Source organism: Mobula birostris, chromosome 29 (assembly GCF_030028105.1).
Source record: "Mobula birostris isolate sMobBir1 chromosome 29, sMobBir1.hap1, whole genome shotgun sequence".
Lineage (NCBI taxonomy): Eukaryota > Metazoa > Chordata > Chondrichthyes > Myliobatiformes > Myliobatidae > Mobula > Mobula birostris.
In genome coordinates, this window is record NC_092398.1 from 12,297,945 (window position 1) to 12,320,537 (window position 22,593).

The 22,593-nt window shown below is 45.8% G+C and overlaps 1 long non-coding RNA gene across 1 annotated transcript; it reads left to right on the forward strand.

Annotated features, from left to right (window-relative positions):
* The first annotated feature begins 2,980 nt into the window (after positions 1-2,980).
* Positions 2,981-10,835, forward strand: LOC140190197 (uncharacterized). Its single transcript, XR_011883548.1, has 3 exons — positions 2,981-4,162; positions 7,487-9,260; positions 10,414-10,835. It is a non-coding gene; the product is annotated as an uncharacterized lncRNA (long non-coding RNA).
* Positions 10,836-22,593: the final 11,758 nt, after the last annotated feature.

Genomic DNA, 22,593 nt, shown 5'->3' on the forward strand with positions numbered 1-22,593 from the left:
TTGAGCCTCACACACAAAATTGCTGGTGGAACGCAGCAGGCCAGGCAGCATCTCTAGGAAGAGGTACAATCGACGTTTAGGGCCGAAACCCTTCGTCAGCACTAACTGAAAGAAGAGATAGTAAGAGATTTGAAAGTGGGAGGGGGAGGGGAGATCTGAAATGATTGGAGAAGACAGGAGGGGGCGGGATGGAGCCAGGAGCTGGACAGTTGATTGGCAAAAGGGATACGAGACTGGAGAAGGGAGAGGATCATAGGACGGAAGGCCTAGAGAAAAAGAAAGGGGGAGGGGAGCCCAGAGGAAGATGGAGAGCGGGCATGGAGTTATTGTGAGAGGGACAGAGAGAGAAAAAAGAGAGAGAAATAAAAAAAATGAAAAATGATAGATAGATAAATAAATAAATAAATAAATAAGGGATAGGGTAAGAAAGGGAGGAGGGCATTAATGGAAGTTAAGGTTAGGGTTATGCCCCTCCTCCCATTCTTACCCCATCCCTTATTTATTTATTTATTCCCTTTTTTTGTCTTTTCTCTCTTTTCTCTCTCTCTGTCCCTCTCACAATAACTCCTTGCCTGCTCTCCACCTTCCTCTGGGCTGCCCTCCCCCTTTCTTTCTCCCCAGGCCTCCCGTCCCAAGACCCTCTCCCTTCTCCAGCCTTGAATCCCTTTTGCCAATCAACTTTCCAGCTCTTGGCTCCATCCCTCCCCCTCATGTCTTCTCCTATCATTTTGGATCTCCCCCTCCCCCTCCCACTTTCAAATCTCTTACTAGCTCTTCTTTCAGTTAGTCCTGACGAAGGGTCTCGGCCCGAAACGTCGACTGTGCTTCTTCCTATAGATGCTGCCTGGCCTGTTGTGTTCACCAGCATTTTGTGTGTGTTGCTTGAATTTCCAGCATCTGCAGATTTCCTCGTGTCTGATATTGAGTCTATTAGGTTGGAGGCTACCAAGATGGAATATGAGGTGCTGCTCCTCAAATCTGCATCAGGCTTCAACGTGCCAGTGGAGGAGGCTGTGGACAGACATGTTGGTGTGGGAATGGCAAGTGGAAGTAAAGTGGTTGTCCTCTGGGAGACCTTGGCTGTTGCAGCCAACGGAGTGAAAGTGCTCAACAAAGTGGTCCCACTATCTGGCTCAGCTCTCATCAGTGTAGAGGAGGCTGCACTGGGAGCACTGGATACAATGACTGACATCGATGGCTTTGCTTGTGAAGTGCCTCCTCAGCTGGAGGTACAGTTTAGGGCCTTGAACGGTAGCACTTGGCTCAGCTGTAGGGCTATATGCCCAGAGGGTGATTGGTGTGGAGGGATGAATGAACAAGGGAGTCACAGGAGAAGTGATACCTGTAGAAGGCGGAGAGCAGAGGGGAGGAAATGTGTCTGGTAGGGGGATTCCAGTTGAAGATGGCAGAAATTGTGTGGAATGACATGCTGGATTCTGGAGTGGTAGGTGAGGACAGGAACCCTATCCCTGTTCTTTCACTGGGGGTAACAGGGTGAGGGAAGATATTTGGGAAATGAAGGAGGTGCAGGTAAGGAAGGTGGAAGGGAAACTTTGTTTTCTGAAAAACATGGACATCTTGGATGTCCTGGAATGGAAAGCCTCCACATGAGAACAGAACAGAGATGGAGGAACTGAGAGAAGTGATTGCAAATGACAGGGTGGGAGAAGATGTAGTTAAGGTTAACTGTGAGCATCAGTGGGTTTGCAAAAGATGTTGGTAAAAATCTGACCATGGAGGTAAGAGACCGAGAGGTCAAGAAAGGCGAGGGAGGAGTTGGCGATAGACAAAGTGAACTTCAAAGTGGAGTTGGAGGTGAGGTTGATTAAATTGACAAGTTCTGCATGGTTGCAAGAAGCAGCACCAATGCAGTTATCAATGCAGTGCATAAAGGTTTGGGTAGTGTTGGTGGTGTAGGCTTGGAACATGGACCATTGCATGTAGCCAATGAAAAGGCAGGCATAGCTGGGGCCTGCACAAGTACTCATGGCTACATCTTTACTCTGGAGAAAGCTGGAGGAGATGGAGGAGAAATTGTTAAGGATGAATACTAGTTCTACTAGAAAGAGGAGGGTGCCGGTAGAGGGAAACTGGTTGAGTCTGTTGGCAGAAAAGAAGCAGAGAACCCTGTGGGCTTCCTGATGAGGGATGGAAGTATAGAGGCATCTGGAGTACTGTGTGCAGATCTGGTCTCCTTACTTGAGGAAGGATATACTGGCTTTGGAGGCAGTGCAGAGGAGGTTCACTGGGTTGATTCCAGAGATGAGGGGATTAGACTGTGAGGAGAGATTGAGTTGCCTGTACTCGCTGGAATTTAGAAGGATGAGCGGAGATCTGAGGGAAACATATAAAGTTACGAAAAGGATAGATAAGATAAAGACAGGGAAAGTTGTTTCCACTGGTAAGTGAGGCTAGAACTAGGGGACATAGCCTCAAGATTCAGAGAAGTAAATTTAGGATGGAGATGAGGAGGAACTGCTTTTCTGAAAGAGTGCTGTCCTGTTTCAAACCTCTGGGTGGGAGGAATCCACACCCTTTTAATTGAAAGACACAAGTTCTGCCACTGAGCCAAGACTGAATCCAAACAAGCTGGAAGCTCCATTATTATCCTTTCACTCTTACTTCTAGCTGGCCGGTGGTGTAGTGGCATCAGCACCGGACTTCGAAGTGAGTGGTCGTGGGTTCCAATCCAGCCGGCTCTCCACCCGTGCTGGGTTGAGCATCGAGCTGGCTAACTCGGTCTCATAAAAGAGAAAATCTGCAGATGCTGGAAATCAAAGCATCACGCACAAAATGCTGGGGGAACTCAGCAGGCAGAATCTATGGAGAAAAGTACAGTCGATGTTTTGGGCCAAGATTCTGAAGAAACAGTAAGGTTGCCACCTGATGCAAGAGAATTAGCTCTTACTTCTGATGTTGGCCTGCTAATTAATAAATGTTACAATTTTATAAATCTGGTGTTTCTGGTCCAGCACAATAGTACTACATCCAAATCATTCTAATATAGGTTGCAAATAAATGCTTGCTCCTTCAATATGTAGCATGCTGACATGCTGAATCACTGTGTGGTACAGACACAACACTGCAGGAGAACAGAAGGGCTCGACAATGGACCGGCACCACCTACCAACAGAAAGGTGCAGGAAAAAGGCCAACAATATCACACGCCCTGCTCATGGACTGTTTGTCCCACTCCCATCAGGGAAGAGGCTATGGGACATCCACGCCAGGACCACTAGACTCAAAAACAGTTACTTCCCCAATACGTCCATCCATTAACCCACCTCACCACCACTACTTTATCATCTATCTATCTATTTGTTTATTTATTTATTTATTGAGATCCAGCACCTTCTGGTCCTTCGAGCCACGCAGCCCAGCATTCCCCCAAACGGAGACACCTCTTTCTCCCTTATTAGGCAGAGAGAGAGAGCCTGTGGTATGTTGAATACCGGGTAAATGAGTAGTCTTTGGGGTACTGCAAGTCTGTGCCTTTGCTGTTGCTTTGCTGCATGCTTGATTAGATTAGATTAGATTACGAGTACATGCAGTACTCTTTTATTGTCATTTAGTAATGCATGCATTAAGAAATGATGCAATATTCCTCCGGTGTGATATCACAGAAACACAGGACAGCCCAAGACTGAAAAACTAACAAAAACTACATAATTATAACATATAGTTACAACAGTGCAACAATACCATAACTTGATGAAGAACAGGCCATGGACACAGTAAAAAAGTTCAAAGTCTCTCGGAAGTCCCACATCTCACGCAGACGGGAGAAGAAAGAAAACTCTCCCTGCCATGCACAACCACAGTCCGACTCTGAGTCGTCCGAAAACTTCGAGCCTCTGACCAGCCCTCCGACACCGAGCACCGAGCACCATCTCTGCCGAACGCTTCAATCTCAGCCTCGGTCGCCAGCAGCAGGCAAAGCCGGGGATTTTGGGGCCTTTCCTCTGGAAGATTCTTGATCGCACAGTAGCAGCGGCAGCGAACTGGGCATTTTGGAAATTTCTCCAGACGTTCCTCTGTGCTTCTCACGTTTGTCTCCATCAAATCAGAATTGTGCATGGCATCCTACTTACAAATTTCACCGGAGAACTGTGTGCGCTGCGTCGCGCCGCCATCTTCTCCTCCCACCCTCCCGTGCTCGGTGGTGAGTGCCGATGCTTTTTTTTTGCTGGTGGGGGGGATTGTTGCTTTGCTGCTGCTTATGCGTGGGAGGGGGAGCTGGGGGGGACTATGGGGTTCTAGCATTTGACTGTCATTCATTCTTTGGGGGCACTGCTCTGTTTTCGTGGATGGTTGCGAAGTAAAAAGCATTTCAGGACGTATATTGTATACATTTCTCTGACATTAAATGCACCTTTGAACCATTAATCTGAGCCTAATCATAGGACAATTTACAATGACCAATTAACCTACCAACCAGTACGCCTTTGGACTGTGGGAGGAAACCAGAGCACCCGGAGGAAACCCACGCGGTCACGGGGAGAGCGTACGAGGCAGTGGCGGGAGAGTCAGAGTCAACTTATGTACAGATACTCCTGTATCTAGGGTCACTTTATGTATGCACAATCAATCTATATGTTAATTTTACATATTTATGTTTATTGTCTTGTGTTTTTTTAATTGTGTTCTTTACACACTGTATCGGATCTGGAGTAACAATCAGTTCGTTCTCCTTTACACGTGTTCTGACGAAAGCAAGTCTGGAATCTTGAGTAACGAACATTCTGTCAGTTAACTATGTATCAACATTATCAGCGAATGTCATGACAGGATACATCGCTTAGGGATTATGAGCTTATCTTTGTTTTTCTTTCGGAGTAGGTGGATTCTACTGTCTGGATGTTTCGCTTTGAGTCATTACAATTGAACAGAGAGCGAGGGTGGGGGGTGGAGAGGGCAAGCTATTTATCATAATATGCTGAGTCGTAGGTAGACCAGCTGCTCATGTTAATGCGGCAACAATGTTCACCATCCCGTAAGCACAATGCAGTTCAGCATTTTGCATTTAACTAGAACATTCATCCTAGGGAGACTGAGGAAAGTGAGGCTCCCCGCTCCAATCCTCCACATCTTAACTGAATTTTACAGAAGCCCCATTGAGAACGTCCTGCCAATTTGCTTCTCCATCTGGTATGGGAGCAGTCAAGCATCGGACCTGAAGTCCCTACAAAGGACTGTCAGAATGGCTGAGAGGATCATAGGGATCTCCCTACCATCCATTGGGGCCATTTGTCAGGAGTGCTGCGTACGCAGGGCCCTTAGTATTAATAAAGATCCCACCCACCATCCTTACAAACAAGAGAGAGTCTGCAGATGCTGGAAATCTGAGCAACACACATAAAATGCTAGAGACACTCAGCAGGCCAGGCTGCACCTATTGAGAAAAGTACAGTCGATGTTTTGGGCCAAAACCCTTCGGCAGGACTGGGGGAGAAAATGCTGAGGAGTAGATTTCAGAGGTGGGGGGTGGGTGGTGGGAGATTAGATTATGAAGACACGCAGTCCTCTTTTATTGTCATTTAGTAATGAATGCATTAAGAAATAATACAATACTTCCTCCGGTGTGATATCACAAAACACAGGACAGACCAAGACTGTAAAAAAACTAACAAAACCACATAATTATAACATATAGTTACAACAGTGCAACAATACCATAACTTGATGAAGAAGTCCATGAGCACAGTAAAAGTTCAAAGTCTCTTAAATGTCCCACATCTCAGGCAGACGGAGAGAAGGAAGGAAAACTCTCCCTGCCATGCCCGACCACAATCCGACTCTGAGTCATCCGAAAACTTCGAGCTCTGATCAGCTCTCTGACACTGAGTACTGAGCGCCATCTCTGTCCGAACGATTCGACCTCCTTCTCGGTCGCCAACAGCAGGCAAGGCCGGGGATTTTGAGGCCTACCCTCCGAAAGATTCCCGACCACACAGTAACGACAGCAGCGGACGAGCGTTTCAGAAATTTTTCCAGATGTTCTCTGTGCTTTCATGTCCATCTCCATCAAGAGAGAGAGAGAAATATCGGATGATAGATGAGACTTGGAGATGGGGATGAAGTAAAGAGCTAAAAAGGTGATTGGTGAAAGAGACGGAAGGCCATGGAAAAAAGAAAAAAAGGGGGGAGAAGGAGTACCAGAGGGAGGCGATGGGTAAGCGGGGAGCAAGGTGAGGGTGGGAAAAGGGGATGGGAAATGATAAGGGGGGGTTGCTGGGAGACATCCACCATTCTCCTTGATTTTCTACCATCAGGCAGGACACTGATGCATAAAAACGAGGATGGTCAGTATGGGAAACAGTTTCTTCCCTCAGGCCATTAGGCTTCTGAACTCCCTGCTGCATCGCATTCAAAGTGTCACCAGATAATCTGTTCTGTACCTTACAGTATATAATTTAGTTTATTTATGCATAACTCATTTGTAGATTTTTATCTTTTCCTTCCTAAATTATTGTCTGTCATATGTGTCTGTGGGGGAGGAGAAGATGGCGGTGCGATGCAGCGCGCATGGCCACTCCGAATTGATATCATACTTGTGAACTAGGATGCCGTGCACAATCCTGATTTGATGGAGACAGCCGTGAGAAGCACAGAGGAACATCTGCAGAAACTTCTGAAATGCCCGCTTCGCTGCCGCTGCTACTGTGCGATCGAGAACCTCCGGAGGGGAAGGCCCCAAATCCTCGGCTTTGCCTATTGCCTGTTGCCGGGGCTGGGGTTGAAGCGCTCGGCAGAGATGGTGCTCAGTGCTCGGTGTCGGGGAGCTGGTCGGAGGCTCGAAGTTTTCGGACGGACCGGAATCGGACTGTGGTCGGGTGCTTCCAGGATACTGCATCGGCAAGTTTGCGGCGCTGGCAGCTTCCTTCAACCGTCTGCGTGAGATGATGGGACTTTCGAGAGACTTTGAGACTTTTTACTGTGCCATGGTCTGCTCTTCTATCAAATTACAGTATTGCTTGCACTGTTGTAACTGTATGTTATAATTATGTGGTTTTTGTCAGTTTTTTTTAGTCTTAGTTTGTCTTGATGATGTCACAGGGCACAGCGCATAATGATGATGTCATATGACATGGCACATAATGAACAAACAAATGTACGTTTATACAGATGCAAAAAGTTTCATGCTCAATATTAAAGTAGATTTTTTAAAGATTTAAACTGGCTGTTCTTCATTCAGTGGGCAGCAGTCTGATCCTTGCGTACGTAATCCAAGAACAGGTTTCAGCATAAACAAGCTAACTGGTGACCCAGACTCTGGAACATTTTGCAGATGCACTTCTATCATTATTTGGCCCATAACAGTATCTCAATGAATCAATAAATAAATAGGTAGATAAATAAATGGACGAATGAATGAATAAATAAATAAACAGACCAACAAATAAATAAATTATATATGGAGAGTGCATTTATTTATGTGTAATAAATTACATATATAAAAAACACAACATCGCCTCTTCCACCTCAGGTGACTAAAGAAGTTCAGCATGGGCCCCTAAATCCTCAAGACCTTCTACAGGGGCACCATTGAGATCATCCTGACTGGCTGTTTCACTGCCTGAGATGGGAACTGCACCAACCTTGATCGATGGGCTCTGCAGAGAGTGGCACAGACAGCCCAGAGCATCTGTGGACGTGAATTTCCCTCCACTGAGGACATTTACAGCAGCAGGTGCAGAAAAAGAAGGCCTGGAAGATTATTGGGGACACCAGTCACCCCAACCATAAACTGTTCCAGCCACTTCCATCTGGCAAACGGTACCACAGCATTAAAGCCAGGACCAACAGGCTATGGGGCAGCTTCTTCCCACAGGCCATTAGACTTATAAAGTCACATGTGCGTACATTGCGACAGATTCATAATGCTAAGCTTTTTGCTCCCTTACGTTGTGGGACGGATGTATGCCTTAAATTCAATTATATATATACATACACACATATGTGTATAGATAGATAGATAAATTTACTTGAATTTGAACAAGCTGGGGTCAACAGCATCTAGAGTTACCATAGCCACTCGCAAGATCATAGTTCCCAGCCCAGCTGAGATCTATTAACTTCAGTACAAAGCCAAGATCAAACCTAGGACCTTCTATTCTCCACACCCAAGGAAAACTGCACGAATTAGAGTGACAATGATGCTGACAGGCCAAAAGACGTAATCTTCCTGTAGCTGGTCCTTATTGTGCTTTGGTTCAACAATAGCTTGGACACTGGACTGCAGCCACGCAAGATAACCCTATTAGAAGGTTAATGCCTGTGGCTAGTCTCCACTCATTTCCACTGTGCATAAGCAATGTAGATTATCTATAAATGGGAACAGAAGTAGCTGAAGCCAAATGATGTTCAAGGGTTTCAGCAGATGTAATTCATTAGCACGACACAGCCAAAAGCACAGGAAATTAACTGACGTACAAAGAGCAGGCCTTTAATCCTGAATTCCTTTTCCATGACTGAGAAGAGAGGAAAGCTTCCAAGCGCAGAATAGAGAAGGAGGAAGTGGCTTGCCACAGGGATCAGAGTTCACAGCTATAAGGATTGATTGTTTAGACTTGGTAATCGGAGAAGGAGACCTCTAAATGATGCACAAGTATTTCAGGGAAGTAGAACATTTAAATCCAGAACTTCATTCTAGATTATTATACAACGTATGAAGGGTATAGATAGGGTAAATCCAACCCGGCTTTTTCCACTGACAACTAGAGGTCATGGGTTAAGGGTGAAAGGTAAACATGAGGGGCAACTTCCTCCCTCGGAGGGCGGTGAGAGTGTGGAATGAGCAGCCAGCGCAAGTGATGGATGCGATTTTGAGTCTTAACGTTCAGGAGACTTTTGCATGGGAGGGTATGGAGGACTATGGTGTGGGTGCAGGGCGATGAGACTAGGACGTTTAAAAGGTCTGGCATGGACTAGATGGGCTGAAAGGCCTGTTTCTCTGCTGTTGTTTTCTATGTCTCTCTTAAGTTTGAAAAGAATGTCTGATTGCTTAATCGGAGGAGCAGTCTTCAGACAAACATGTAAAAGGGGCCAGCCAGTAGGAGGACAGGATGTGCCATGGGATGTTCAGAATGTAGTTAAGCTTCTTTATTAGAAAAGCGAGGTAAACTTCAAATGAAAGACCTCAGCCTGATACGATGACCGTTAATTTTGCTCCATAGATGCTGCCTGACCTGCTGAGTTCGTCCTATACTTTGTGTGTGTTCCTCTGAATTTCCAGCATCTGCAGAATCTCTCGTCTTTAAGTAAGTTTCAGCAAGAAATGCTTACCTCAATCTTGAATTGGACGGATATGAACCAGACAGGGACTGAACGGATATAAACCAGATAGGGATTGGACAGATACGAACCAGACAGGAATTGGATGGATGTGAACCAGACAGGGACTGGTCAGATATAAACCAGAGACTAGTGGGATATGAACCAGACAGGCACTGGACAGATATGAACCAGACAGGGATTGTACGGGATATGAACCAGACAGAGATTGGATAGATATGAATCAGGCAGGAATTGGAGCGATATTAACCAGATTCCAGAATGTATGTTCACGAGAGAAAATATGTTGAGCTAATTTTCCAACTTTAGATAATAATATATAGGAGCAGAATTAGGCCATTTGGCCCATCAAGTTTGCTCTGCCATTTCATCATGGCTGATCCAATTTCCCTCTCAGCCCCAACCTCCTGCCTTCTCCCCTTCATGCCCTGACTAATCAAGAATCTATCAACCTCTGCCTTAAATACACCCAGTGACTTGGCCCCCACAGCCGCCTGTGGCAACGAATTCCACAGATTCACCACCCTCTGGCTAAAGAAATTCCTCCTCATCTCTTTTCTGAAAAGACGTTCGTGTGCTCGGAGGCTGCGTCCTCTGGTCCGAGACTCTCCCACCACAGGAAACATCCTCCCCATTACCACTCGATCGAAAATTTCCCCAGCTCAGTGTCCAGCAGTGGCACCTTTAGTATGTTAATTAAAGTTAGAACTCTCCTCATGCGAAATTAGGGAAGCTTATTTTAAGATATAAAATTAAGGCTGGTATAAATGACATTAATTTGAATTAGACCCATTCTTTCACTGAATGACAAATTGGCAGCTTATTTACACGTTTGACTATTATGGACTTTATTTTCAGTTAAATCCATACAATACAAGCTTTCTATCTGCTTTTAAGTCAAGCAAAAATACAGTGAACACACATTATGTTTGTTGACACGTTATTTGTTGCTTTGCTGAGAGAGAGGGGAATGGAAAGTCATTCAGTGGGTGTGATATGATCGCTGGCTTAACTGTCCTACATTTGGTACAATTTCAGCATAAACATATTTTATCCTTTCCCTTGGAAGGAGGGCCACAGGGAAATGCAGTCTGAGGTCATCTCTCCTCCCTCTTACAGGCAGCCTGCCAAGACAAGATGGATGCTATGTCTAATTGCAAGTCCGTCTACCAGGTTTCACCTCATTAGTTGCATAAAGGTTTTGAAAGCGCTCGATCAAATTTTGGAAGCTGAGGAACCATTAGAAAGCTGCTGCTTCTCCTTGGTAGCACAGTGAAAAGCAGACTGAGTCGGTGCTCGCAAGAGGCAGGTTCATAAGGGGCTTCCGTTGGTGGCCAAGTTTAAGTCTTCATTGCAGAGTCTCACCAGCAGCCCTTTGGTTTGGTAAACAGTAACAGGAAGGTGGTGGAAATTCCTTCCATTGTCCGCACAGAGTGCAAAACTACCATTTTGTTTTACCTCTTGCCTACCAGTGTTCCTTTTCAGAATTAAAATCCGATTTAATATAATCGGCATACGTCGTGAAATTTATTGTCGTTGTGGTAACAGTGCAATGCGATACCTTATAATAGAAAAAAAGCTGCGAATTACAGTAAGTATATAAACAGAAAATAGTTGAATTAAACAAGTAGCACAGAATTAGCAATTCAAAGAAGTAGTGAGGTAGTATCCATGGTTTCAATGTCCATTTATAAATTTATGGTTTATTTATTTATTGAGATGCAGTGTGGAATTGGCCCTTCAGGCCGTTCAAGCCATGTTGCCAAGCAACCCAGCCCCACCCCCCACCACACCCCCAATTTAATCCCAGCCTAATCACAGGGCAATTTACAATGACCTATTGACCTACCAACCGGTCCGTCTTTGGACTGTGGGAGGAAACCGGAGCACCCGGAGGAAATAGGGAGGATGTACAAACTGCTTGCAGGCAGCGGTGGGAATCGGATGGCAGGGGGGAAGAAGCTGTTCCTGAATTGTTGAGTGTGAGCCTTCAGGCTTCTGTACCTCCTCCCTGATGGTAACAATGAGAAGAGGGCATGTTCTGGGTGTTGGGGTTGCCCTTAATGATGTAGGCACCTATCTGAGGCACCACTCCTTGAAGATGTCCTGGACACTACAGAGGCTGGTGCCCATGATGGGACTGACTGAGTTTACAACTCTCTGCAGCTTATTTTGATCCTGTGCAGTACTCCCCCTCACCCAATACCAGACGGTGATGCAGTCTTGTACTTCCGCATTGGGCTGCAGGTCTTGGGAAGGTGACAGCCTCTACTGCCAATTGACAATCTGATTCCTTAAGTACTTTTTGCCTTCTGTCATCACAGTGAAGGGTTTTCCCAGCTCGATTTCCAGCAGGGACACCTTAATAACAACCGCAATTGCAATGTTTTCCTTGTTCAGAGACGGAAGGACCTGAGACAGCGCTACCCAAATAGAAACCAATTCACTCCCTCCACATTGAGCTCCCACCGACTCCTCCCCTTGCCAGTGGAACAAGTGACACACCTGCCTCTACACCTCCTTCCCCCCTCCCAACTACCATTCAGGGCCCCAAACAGTCCTTCCTGGTGACGCCACACCTCACCTGCGAGTCCGCTGGGGGCATCTACTGTATCCGGTGCTCCCAGTATGGCTTCCTGTGTACCAGCGAGACCTGATATAGACTGGGAGGCCGCTTCATCGAGCACCTTCGCTCCGTCCGTCTCAAAAAGCCGGATTTCCCATTGGACACCCATTTCAATTCACTTCCTAGTCCCCTTCCGACGTGTCAGCCCATGGCTCCCTCTACTGCCACGATGAGGCCACACTCAGGTTGGAGGAGCAACACCTTATATTCTGACTGGGTAGCCTCCAACCTGATGACATGAACATTGATTTTTCAAACTTCCAGTAATTGCCCTCCCCACTCCTTCTCATTCCCTATTCCTGTTTCCCTCTCTCACGTTATCTCCTTACCTGCCCATCATCTCCCTATGGTGCTCCTCAGCCTTCCCTTTCTTCCATGGTCTTCTGTCCTCTCCTGTCAGATTCCCCCTTCTCCAGCCCTTTATCGCTTTCACAATCAACTTCCCAGCTCTTTACTTCACCCCTCCCGGTTTCACCTATCATCTGCCACTTTGAACTTCTTCCTCCCCAGCCCCCACCTTCTTGCTCTAACTTGTCATCTTTTTCTCCCCAGTCCTGATGAAGGGTCTCAGCCTGAAACGTTGACTGTTTGCTCTTTTCCATAGAGGCTGCCTGGCCTGCTGAGTTCCTCCAGCATTTTGTGTTGGCTTCTCCAAGAAACTAACTCTGCTGCAGGCCTGCATTTAACTCAGTAGTCTTCTGGTTTGCATGATTTGGCGATTTCCCCCCCACTAATCCATTATTATAAACAAACATTTATTACAATGATGAGGCCTTTCACTGGTCGGGGTCGACCGTGGGTGCTGTGCCTCGGCCATCTACGTGACACACAAGCCGGGGCAGTACGATATGGAGAGCGAGCAGTTGCCCGTGCAGCAGGCTTCCCCTCTCCATGCAGCTGATGAACCCAAAGGGACGGCAGAGACCGACACAGTTTGGCACCGGCGGCACCGCAGGAGTTGCCAGTCGGTGTTGAACTCAACGTAGGGCAATGTCAGCGACTCCGGCTCTGGACTTCTCCCTCGCGGTTTAGTCCCGAAGCCTCCCTCATGAGTGGATACAGCCGCGAGGCAGCGGAGGTTTGAGATCAGAGTTTTCCTTCTAGATGAGCTGCCAACCACGGCTGACAAGCCTCATCTGCCGGAAGTGACTGGTTTTAAGGCACCAGCTATCTGCCTTTGCCCCTTCTCCTGTCTGTAGGAACGGTTCTACTGGGTTTAGTAGCTGAGCCACATGCGAAGGCCAGGAGCTGGACTTGTTTGTCAGAGGCTATTTGAGATGCACATGATTGGGAGCATTTAATAGGTAGTGGGAGCTTGTCCCCATTACCACCTCCAGCTATAACAATCTTAAGGCTCGATAGTTTCAATAGCTTCAATAGACACACTTAGTGTCAGAGAAATGTATACAATATACATCCTGAAATTCTTTTTCTTCACAACCATCCACGAAAACAGAGGAGTGCCCCAAAGAATGAATGACAACTAAATGTTAGAACCCCAAATCCCTCCCCCAGCTTTCCCCCTCCCACACACAAGCAGCAGCAAGGCAATGACCCCCCCCCACACCCCTAACAACAAAAAAGGGTCAGCGCTCTTCACTGAGCACTTAAGCGTGCAGCAAAGCATCAAGAAAGACACAGACTTGCAGAACCCCAAAGACTACTTGTTCACCCAGTAATTCGACATGCCACAGGCTTTCTCTCATAGGGAAAAAGAGGTGTCCCAGTTTTGCAGCGAGAGGGGAGACATAACAAACAACTCGCTGATGTTAGAAGTCCGTTGCGTCGCTTTCTCTGAGTTCTGCACCCAGAGAGCTCAGGTCTCTGGACACACGCCCCCGGCAGCTAACCTGCTGTTCCTGATGTTCCGTGTTCTCCTGCGACACCTCAGTCAGGGGTACCGGCCTTGAATCAGCTCGTCTCCAGAGCCAGGAAAATCCAGCACCCTGAAGGTGCGCTAGTCTTCCAGGCTGCGTCCTTGGGATATCGAGAAGCAGCCGGTCATGAGGCCCTGAGAGCAGGTCCTGTTCCCGCGAAGAACGGAAGTCAGAGTGTAACTCCAGGTCAGGGTCTTCAAAAGAACCTTGAAAAGGAAAAATAAAGAGATCAAAGATAGAGATAGAGTTTCTGAAGATGCAAGCAAAGGAGTTGCCGTTTAGCACCATCTTGACTTTTTAAGGAACTTGATTACAATATTTTAATTATAATATTATTTAAATCGATGATATCAAGGTCAAAATCAGGTTTATTGTCCTATGCTCAGATGCAAAGAAAAACTTGCCTTCAGTATGTAGCAGCATGCCCATTCATAAGTTCAACATAAATTATATACAAACTTTATAAGAAATAACACAATTAGAACAAAAATAAAAGCAAAGTGATCATTGCATTGATATACTAAGCTGGTGATTAGGCTTCTACAGATTGGTTCAAGTTGCTTAAAGTAACGGTTCCTTAATCTGCTGGTGTGGGACTTCAGGTTTCTGTATTTCCTGCCTGATGGTAGCTTCTAGAAGATGTCATGCTGGTACGATGATCTCTGAGGCAATCTTGTTTCACGTAATGCTCAATAATTTATAACTACGAAATCTAATTAGCAGGCAGGACGCTCGTAATCATTTTAAGGGTGATTCAAAGAGTTCCTGCTTTTGTAATATTCCCTCTTCCTGAGAACTTCAACAGGCACATTTAATGTCAGAGAAATGTATGCAATATACATCCTGAAATTCTTCTTCTTCGCAAACATCACGAAAACAGAGGAGTGCCCCCAAGAATGAATGACGCTTAAACGTTAGAACCCCAAAGCCTCCCCCCCCCAGCTCCTCCCTCGCAAGCACAAGCAGCATCAAAGCCTCCTCCCCCACCAGCAGAAAAGCAGAGGGGTTTCCCCTTAAGTCAGTGGCAATTTGTGGAATTGAAAGATTTTGCTGCAGAGATGGCTTACTTTGCTGAAGTGGGTGCTGAAAATAGTTAAACAAACCCGCCTCATGCCTCTTCAACCATAGACTCCAGCGATGCATGGCTCCAAGACGTGGATATCTGCCGAAACCACTCACAACCTGCACCCTGACGCATCCCAGTGTCGAGAAAAAAAGAAGGTCCCGGCTCTGTGCCGGTTTACCACAAATTAAGTTTGTTTGAGTGCCAAGATCAGTCTGGCTGGAAGTGTTCACAATGGAAACGGAAGACTGGCAGATTATTAAGCCATGTTTAGACACTAGGTAAAGATAATTTGTGCTGCGACTGGAAGGAATTAAGGAGAGGGTTTAGATAGCGAGGTGTACTTTTGAAAACATAAGAATAATCGCGAGAGACCTGAGTTGCTATTTCTGCCAGCAGAGTGAATAAATAATTTACTTCAATAAAGCAAGGAGGACCTGGTGAAATGGAAGAACTGAGTAAGTGCGGAATTATAGATAAAAACATTCTGTTCCTCTAGAGACCTCAGTGTACTGAAGGTGCTGGTGAACTTTAATATCCGCCTTGACTTCCCAATTTATGGAGAATTGTCCACGCCTGCCAGAATCTCAGCCTGGATGTTGGTGGATCTGATGGTGTGACATTGTGGGGGTCTGCCAGGCAGCGCCTGGAACACCTTTGAAACACGGGTTGCCCACAGCCGCCACCAACATGGCAAAATGCTCCAAACCCACTTGCAGGATAAGCAAACGTATCAGCTTCCCTCTTAGCCCAATATTCCTAATTACACTCCATTTCAGTTTCTATTGCCCAGGCCAAGCTGATCCCATGCCTCATACCAAACTCCTGAAAGGCAGACGGCACTCCAAGCTACATCTTGGTAGAAAAAAAATAGCAGATGGAGAAGGAAAAGTTCAAAGTTGCTTCTAGAACCTCCTTGAAAAAGTGTCACACATTCTACCAACCCCTTGGACTTCGGAGCCCACAACCATCCAATATGGAGACCGAGCATTCTGGTTGCCTTTGCGAACCTTGAGTCTGCAATCCCAGAATAAACAGCTGACACACAACACACAAAGTACCAACGCACACATCCTGCCGGGCACTGCCTGCCCCATCTGTGGGTGTCTGCCAATCCCAAATTAGTCGCATCATTCACCCCCCGAGGGACAGAACTGGCGTTGTCTTCGATCCCGATGGACCACCGAAGAAGACGAGGATGGAATAAAATGCGCAGGCCAAAAAGTGCTCAAAAAAATTGTAACAAGGCCAAGCAACATGGGAGTTCGGAGCTCAGCTAGCTTGAGGTTCGACGTATTGTCGGAACGAAAATCAGGCAAAAAAAAAATCAGAAATAGAAAAGCCAGAGTGTTCTGTTTGTAAAATTAATAAGTTGAGGTTTTCTGATTAAGCTAGAATTGAGAAATGAGAGTATTCAATACCATGGGGACCACAGAAGCTGGAGCAGATGGCTGGTGTGCAGTGTGCATGGGCAAATTAGCACACCCTGGAAACAGAGAAAAAACAGCAGCTGTTGGAAGAATTAACGGTGAAGTAAGTGTAGGTGTGCCCCAGACTGATAGGGTGACAAGAGCTGAATTTAAATACTGGAGGCATTTTTGACGATGCACGTCTTCCCCTGAGCTTTCAAGGGAATACTGATCTAGCACGTTCCACCGCCTTGTACTATGTGGTGTGGTAGTGTTGATAAACAGATAGTTCTTTTAATCAGGGTGATGCATTGGGTACAAGATGCTCAAAAGCTGATAAAAAAAAGGTCCAACACCAGCAATGATCAAGAGGGTGTGACAAACATACTTCTCTTTTTCGTTAATATAAAAATCCCACGTCACTTCCAGCTAATAGCTCTAATTTAATAGTGTAAATGAGGTGCCTATCAGTGTAACATTTCAGGAATAATTAAGCATTAAGAGAAGGTGTGCCAATTTCAAAATAGGTTTGTTGCTGGAAAGATACTTTTTTTTTTCTTTTGACATTGAAAATTCTGTGACTTTCTCACACTCTTCTTTATTCTTCCCTGTATTTCCTCCCCTTATCTCTGCTTTTTATCTCCTTGCGCCCAAAGTAGGATCTCATATGGCAGAACCGTGCCTCCCTCATTAAATAAAAGGCTCAGCAGAGAACGCACTTCTTGCAGCGGTTGGTAAAGTTCCATTTTCTCCAGGCACACTGACGCAATTCTACGCTGCTATCAGAGAGAACATTGTCACATCAGCCGTTACTCTCAGACCTGGTGCACCTTACTCTCAGGATATGCGAGCAGTCAGAATCAGAATCTGGTTTAATATCACCGGCGTGCATTGTGAAGTCTGTTGTTTTGCAGTAGCAGTACAAAGCAATGCATAGGAATAAAAACTATAAATTGCAATACTTTATACTTTATTGTCGCCAAACAATTGATACTAGAACGTACAGTCATCACAGCGATATTTGATTCTGCGCTTCCCGCTTCCTGGATTGCAAATCGATAGTAAATGTTAAAAATTGAAATTATAAGTCATAAACAGAAAATAGAAAAATGGAAAGTAAGGTAGTGCAAAAAAACTGAGATGCAGCTCCGGATATTTGGAGGGTACGGCCCAGATCCGGGTCAGGATCCGTTCAGCAGTCTTATCACAGTTGGAAAGAAGCTGTTCCCAAATCTGGCCGTACGAGTCTTCAAGCTCCTGAGCCTTCTCCCGGAGGGAAGAGGGACGAAAAGTGTGTTGGCTGGGTGGGTCGTGTCCTTGATTATCCTGGCAGCACTGCTCCGACACCGACAATAAGAAGTATATATAAAAAAAATAAGGAGGAGGTCAGGAGGCTGAAGACCCATGCTGAATACAGTATTTTAGGAATAGCTTCTTCCCCTCCACCATCAGGTTTTTTAAAAATGGACAATGAATCCATGAACACTACCTCAGTATTTTTCCATCTCCTTTTGATTTTGCACTACTTATTTATTTTCTACATATATATATATATATACTTCTTATATAATCAGGTTTAGTAGCAATGAGAAGAGGGCATGTCCTTGGTGATGGGGGGCCCTTAAACATGGACACCACCTTTTGTAGGTGTCCTGGATGCTGGGGAAGCTCGTTCCCATGACGGAGCTGACTGAGTTTACAACTCTCTGCAACTTTTCCCGATCCTGCGCAGTGCCCCCCCCCCCCCACTAGACAGCGGCAGTCTATTTATCATTGCAGGACTTGTGCGTGTCCAGGACAAAGAAGTGGGCAGGGAAAAAAGCATTGTGGGCTACACTCGCCCTGCAAAACTACCTTTTCCAAAATGCTTTAGGGCTATTAAGTATTAAATACAGGGCTATTAAAACAAAAAACTACGCCATCTTAAAAGTTTCTTCCCCTGGCAAATAATCTGATCAACCATTCTAGTTACCCCCCACCCCACCCCCCTTTACTATCACCCCCCCCAATCATTGCAGTGTATTGTAGATACTTTAAATTACTTTTTGTAATACTGTTTACATTGTAAGTGCATGTTGGTATTGATATATTGATGCATATTTAATTCCATATTCATCCTTTAATCTCTAACTTTATTTGCTTATTTGTGTTGGCACGTGGCCAAATGGTTAAGGCGTTCGTCTAGTGATTTGAAGGTCGCTAGTTCAAGCCTTGGCTGAGGCAGCGTGTGTATCCTTGAGCAAGGCACTTAACCACACATTGCTTTGCGACGATACTGGTGCCAAGCTGTATGGGTCCTAGTGCCCTTCCCTTGGACAATGTCGGTGGCGTGGAGAGGGGAGACTTGCAGCATGGGCAACTGCTGGTCTTCGATACAACCTTGCCCAGGCCTGCGCCCTGGAAACCTTCCAAGGCGCAAATCTATGGTCTCATGAGACTAATGGATGCCTAAGATCTGCTTATTTATACATAATTCTTTATTTTTTTATAATTGTTAAATGCTGTTTTTATTGCATTGCACCCAATGAATAAACCACAGCAAATTCCTGATACAGGTAAATGTATATTTAGAGGCCATTTTATTCGATATACCTATACACCTGCTTGTTAATGCAAATATCTAATCAGCCAATCATGTGGCAGCAACTCAATGCATAAAAGCATGCAGACATGGTCACGAGGTTCAGTTATTGTTCAGAATGGGGTAGAAATGTACTTTATGTTACTTTGACTGAAGAATGATTGTTGGTGCCAGATAGGGTGGTTTGAGTATTTCAGAAACTGCTGATCTCCTGGGACTTTTATGCACAACAGTCTCTAGGGCAGTCTCCATGTCTTTTTATGACAGGGACCAATGCTATTAAGCAAGGGGCCTATGGACCCCAGGTTGGGAAACCCAGGTGCTCTAGAGTTTACAGAGAAAAGTGTAACAAACAGCAAAACATCCAGTAGGCAGCAGTTCTGAAGGTGAAAATGCCTTGTTTATGAGAGAGGTCAGAGGAAAATGGCCGGACTGGTTTGATCTGGCAGGAAGGTCACAGTAACTCAAATAACCACGTATTAGTGGAGTGTAGCAGGGCAAATGTTGAAGTGGATGGGCAACAGCAGCAGACTATCACGAACATACACCTGAGTGTATTTGGGGAATGAGGTTGGTCCTTGGTGCATCATACCTCCACCGTAGCAATGACAACAAAGAGGGAGACGTCTCGCTGAATTCCCATCTCGTCATTCACCTTTGGGTCCTCACCACTCTCATTGACACCACTTCAATGACCAGTCCCCACATGCAATTCCCAGAGCAGCAATATTTCGCGTACTTGGCCATTTATAGGATGCGGGCATCGCTGACAGGGCTGTCATCTAGGGTAACACACACACACACAGTGCTGGAGGAACTCGATAGGTCCGGCAGCATCTACGGAGAGGAATAAGGAGTTGACGCTCTGGGCCGAGGTCCTTCCTCAGGACTGAAAAGGAAGAGAGAAAAAGCCAGAATAAGAAGGTGAGGGGAAGGAGTACAAGATGGCAGCTGATAGGTGAATCACAAACAAGAGAAAATCTCAAACACGAGGAATTCTGCAGATGCTGGAAATTCAAGCAACACACATCAATGTTGCTGGTGAACACAGCAGGCCAGGCAGCATCTCTAGGAAGAGGTACAGTCGACGTTTCGGGCCGAGGCCCTTCGTCAGGACTAACTGAAGGAAGAGCTAGTAAGAGATTTGAAAGTGGGAGGGGGAGGGGAGATCCAAAATGATAGGAGAAGACGGGAAGGGGAGGGATGGAGCCAAGAGCTGGACAGGTGATTGGCAAAAGGGATATGAGAGGATCACGGGACAGGAGGCCCAGAAAGAAGAAAAGTGGGGGGGAACTCAGAGGATGGGCAAGGGGTATAGTCAGAAGGACAGAAGGAGAAAAAGGAGAGAGAGAGAAAGAATGTGTGTATATAAAATAAATAACGGATGGGGTACGAGGGGGAGGTGGGAATCTGAGCAACACGCACAAAATGCTGGAGGAACTCAGCAGGCCAGGCAACATCAATGCGAGAGAGTACAGCCGATGTTTCGGGCCGAGACCCTTCATCAGGACTACTGCTAGGTGATGCTAGATGAGGGGGAAGATAGGTGGCTGGGGAGGGAGGGTGAGAAGCTGAGAGGTGACGTGGGAAAAGTAAAGAAGAAGAAGGAATCTGATAGAAGAGGAGAGTGGACCATGGTAGGATGGGAAGGAGGTGAAGAGGGAAGCCAGAATGAAGAATGGAAAAAGGGAAAAGGTGGAGGGGAAGAAATTATTGGAAGCTAGAGAAAATGGGTATTTGTGCCATCTGGTTGGAGGCTACCAAAACAGAATATGAAGTGCTGCTCCTCCACCCTGAGAATAGCTCATCGTGGCAGTAGAGGAGACCATGGACTGACATGTTCATCTGTTGCTCGAATTCACTTGTCCATTGGAAATGGTAGTGAGTTACATCCTGAACTATCTGTATCCCTTCTGGTGAAACTGCCCCTACAGTGTTGTGGGGTGGGGCGGTGGTTGGGTGGAGTGGGAAAGGACAGAATTCCAGTGATCAGGAAGGAATCCCAATTAATTTCCAAAACAGGGTGAGATGGGTCTTTGATTAGAGGCCTAAATGAGGTTTTAATTGTCTGTTCCAACAGTATTAAATGCCTACGTCCCATAACAGGTCAAATAAGTTCAATAAATCGTTACCCAGGCATTTGCAGGGCAAAAATGTAGATCAGGACTGAGAGTTGACAGCTGTTGATTCCTCACTTTCTAGAGAAAAGAGCTGCAAGGCACGAATCATAGCACTGGAATTCCAGTGGTGTAATATTGTTTTGGTCAGTGGTGTGAGCGCATGGAAAAAAAGTACCAATGATTTCCAGAGTGGAATATGATTAAAATAGAAAGCAGTCAGCAGAAATCCTGGGAGATTTACTCCCCTGATACCTCGGGTCTCCGGTGCAATCACCACGCTCTTGGCCAAGTTGGTCGTTGAGCAACATGGCTTCTGAGGAGCTGATTTTAAATTACTGCCAAGGGCGCCCCCACATGGTAGAATTAAATACACTGCTACCAGAAGGAAAAAGTTTAATCATAAACACAAGAGATTGTGCAGATGCTGAGAATCCACAGGAACACACCCAAAATGCTGGAGGAATTCAGCAGGTCAGGCAGCATCTATGGAAACAAATAAAGAGTCAGCGTTGTTGGACAGGAAAGGAAGGGTGAAAAGCCAGAATAAATAGGTAAGAGCCGGGAAAGAGGACAATCTAGAAGGCGATAGGTGAAGCAAGGTGGGACAGGAGGGATGAAGGAAAAAACAGGGAGGTAAAAAGTGAAAAAGGTCAAGGGGTTGGAGAAGAAGGAATCTGATAGGGGAGGAGAGTAGACCATGGGAGAAAGGGTAGGAGGAGGGGCACCAGGGCACCAGGGTGAGGTGTAGGCAGGTGAGGAGAAGAGAAGAGGTGAGAGGGGAGCAAGAGTGGAGAATCGAAGAAGAGGGAAGGGGGAGGAGGAAAAATTACCGGAGGTTAGAGAAATTGATGTTCGTGACATCAGATTGGAGGCTACTCAAATGGAATATGAGAGTGGCCTCATCGTGGCAGTAGAGGAGCCATGGACTGATGTGTTGGAATGTGAATGGCATTGTAATACAGTCACTAAAGCAAACAAGTTAACACAGTGCAGATATAAATTAAATTAATTTATTTATTGAGATACTGTATAGAATAGGTTCTTCCAGCCCTTTGGGGCACGCCGCCCAGCACTCCCTGATTTAGTGCTAGCCTAATCACGGGACAATTTATAATGATCAATTAGCCTACCAAATGGAGTGTGAGAGGAAACTGGACCACACGGAGGAGAAACTACAAACTCCTTACAGGCAGCATCAGGAATTGTACTGTAATCTGTTGTGCTAACCACTACACTACCGTGCCGCCCTAATCTTTCCTCTTCTCTTCCAGTCCTGAAGCAGGATCTCGAGGGGAAACTTTGACCTACAGCTTTCGCCTCCACAGACGCTGCTTGACCTGCTGAGTTTAGTATTTTATGTACTCTGTGTTTTTATTTAGAGTTCTCCCAGCATTATGTTTTTGGTCTAGATTCCAGCATCTGCATACCTACGATCAAGTCAAGCTGAACTCTTAAACAAAAGTAATTTGAAATTTGTTCACAGCATAGAATGAGTAATAGTGACTCGGTATCTATCTGAATCGTCGGCTCTTTATTCCTCTCTATAGCTGCTACCTGACCTGCTGAGTTTCTCCAGCATTTTGTGCTCTGCTTTGGATTTCCAGCATTTGCAAAATCTCTTGT